Here is a 2,394-nt window from a genome sequence, read left to right on the forward strand (position 1 = left end):
AAATTAAGTAAAAAAAAAAAAAAAGCAACATAGTGAATAAGTGCTCTCCATTTTAGGAGAGAGAGATATTAAACAGAAAAATTAAAATTTGTTATATTGGAAAAAAAAAAGGAAACGAAAAAACAAATAAAACAACAGGAATGTTGTGAATAACTTCTCCTCCATTTTAGAAGGAAATATTAATATCTAACAAAATTATATTAAACAAAAACAATGTAACTGCTCTCCATTTTAGGAGACAAATATTAAACATAAAATTAAAATTTGTTTTATTGGAAAAAAAAAAAGGAAGAAAAAGTTTAAAAAAAATAAATGGACAGGAACGTATCTCCTCCATTTTAGGAGGAGATATTAATATCTAACAAAATTATATTAAAAATAATAATAATAATGTGGGAGAAAAGGGATAGAGGTTATCGTTAGTTTAAAAAAAAACGGTGAACTTCTCCCACTACCAAGCAGTAATTTCTTAGTTCCCACGTACATTCCCATTTGTTCCATTCCGGCTACAATATTATTATATGTACTCCCCATCTCGTTTGATTATGTGGCCAAATCTTATACTCCCCTTTTTTTTTTGCTCCGCCTTCACTTCTCTAAGTTGTTCTTTTTCTTTGATCTTTTTTATTTTGTGTTTGTAAATGATATGAGCTCAATCCCCATCTCCGTCAATTTTTAGCATGCATGCTGTCATTAATTGGATACTAGAAGCATGGTGATGGTAGCACAGTCGTACGAGATTGGTGGGTTTTCACTTCCTTTCCCTGCATGGTTGTACTCATTTTACACATTTCCATGTAAGCATAATATGTAATTGTATGATTCCCAGATTTAGCTTCAGTTGGGTTTTTTAATTTCTTCCTTTGAAATCTTCATTGTGCGTTTTTAAATTTTGGTCAGATTGTGAATTTCAATTTTGATTATCTTAATGTGCTATACGTGTGCTATGGTAATTTTAAAAATTATTTGTTTTTATTCTTAGGATATTTACAAGAATACCCACAAAAAATGAAGAAGGAACCTATTGATAAGATCTCAAACAGACGTGTCTGTATTTTTACACCTGGTTGGGAGATATCTGTCGGAGTAAAAACTACTGATCTAAGCCAACTGATTCTCAAAGAGTGGAAAAAGAAGAAGCATGAGCAGTATGTATCCTAAATTATATACAAATTTGTTACAAGAAATCTAACATTATATATACCTTCAATATATAGGTGGCGCATGAAAAAGGCTGTGGAAGAATTAAAACCTTCAACAACTCCTTAGATCATACGTATTTGGAATAAAGTCCAACAAATAAGGTACAACACCATTTCTTACCTATTTATTTTTAATGGCATTCTCTATATCATTCTACAAATTAATTATCTCAAATTATAAAATAAAATAAAACAATTTATGGGTGCAGAAAAAAGATTAACAGTGGCCAAACAACTTTTCTAAATACGGTAAGTCTTCTCTTATTTTCATACAAAAGTATACTATAAATTCAAATTGCATTCAATTTTCAAATATAAATAAAATTGCATTTTTTGTCAGTTTTACAAGCATCACACCCGTCTCAAAGTACAAAGGTTGAAGTACAAGATTAAGGTAATATTTCTTATTATTTAATTTTGTAAATATTGTTACAATTTGTTACCTCAAACTTGACAAATATATTTATCTTTCAGTATTCTACAAGTAACTGGAGTAAAAGTATTGCCATGAGAAAATTGTCAAACTTAAAGGTATTTAGGTTAAGTTGCTTACAATCTTTATAGTTGGGATTGTGCATTATAGTTAGACTTCTTATTTTATCATCATTGCTTGCAGATTAACCATGAAAATCTAAAGCATCAAGTGCAAGCAAATGGGTGGCAAGCATGGCTTTGATTTCACACGTAGGCGCTATGTTTACATATGTACATGTTGTCCATATTTTGCTTTGCTTCATATATTAGGAGTTCATCCCTAGCTAGCCTATAACTTTGATTGAAAACTTATGAATCTGAAACATTTTGATTTAAGGACATTAAGTGTTGTCAATATGTATTTAGAAATCAAATTACATGTCATATTTTCAAATTTTTTTATTTATAAATAGTATATGTTTCCCATTTTATCTTTGTTGTTGTTTTAAAGAAAAAATAGTAAAAAATGTATGAGAGATTACTCACATATGTGCAAATTGGATGGAATATATGCTCCTAAATTATTCAACAAATGTGGCAATATGACAATATGGCATGCGATAACACCATTATCACTTTGGAATGATGGGATGATTGTACGGTAACACCATTATCTCATCAACCTTTCTTCAACTCAAGCAATTGGAACTACGTAGCCTGGCCCATGCTCTAATGTTGAACATCTCAGTCCCAACCCAAAATGGCACACCCATAATTA

At 30.1% G+C, this 2,394-nt stretch overlaps 1 long non-coding RNA gene across 2 annotated transcripts; it reads left to right on the forward strand.

Moving 5' to 3' along the window:
- Window positions 1-980: 980 nt before the first annotated feature.
- LOC137732235 (uncharacterized) lies at window positions 981-2,062 on the forward strand. 2 transcript variants are annotated; one of them, XR_015955220.1, is made up of 6 exons: window positions 981-1,148; window positions 1,218-1,304; window positions 1,412-1,451; window positions 1,543-1,596; window positions 1,677-1,733; window positions 1,819-2,062. It is a non-coding gene; the product is annotated as an uncharacterized LOC137732235 (long non-coding RNA). The 2 variants fall into 2 exon arrangements; XR_015955219.1 differs by having other exon boundaries at window positions 981-1,304.
- Window positions 2,063-2,394: the final 332 nt, after the last annotated feature.

The sequence above is a fragment of the Pyrus communis genome, chromosome 13 (genome assembly GCF_041283825.1).
Source record: "Pyrus communis isolate YQ-2024b chromosome 13, ASM4128382v1, whole genome shotgun sequence".
NCBI lineage: Eukaryota > Viridiplantae > Streptophyta > Magnoliopsida > Rosales > Rosaceae > Pyrus > Pyrus communis.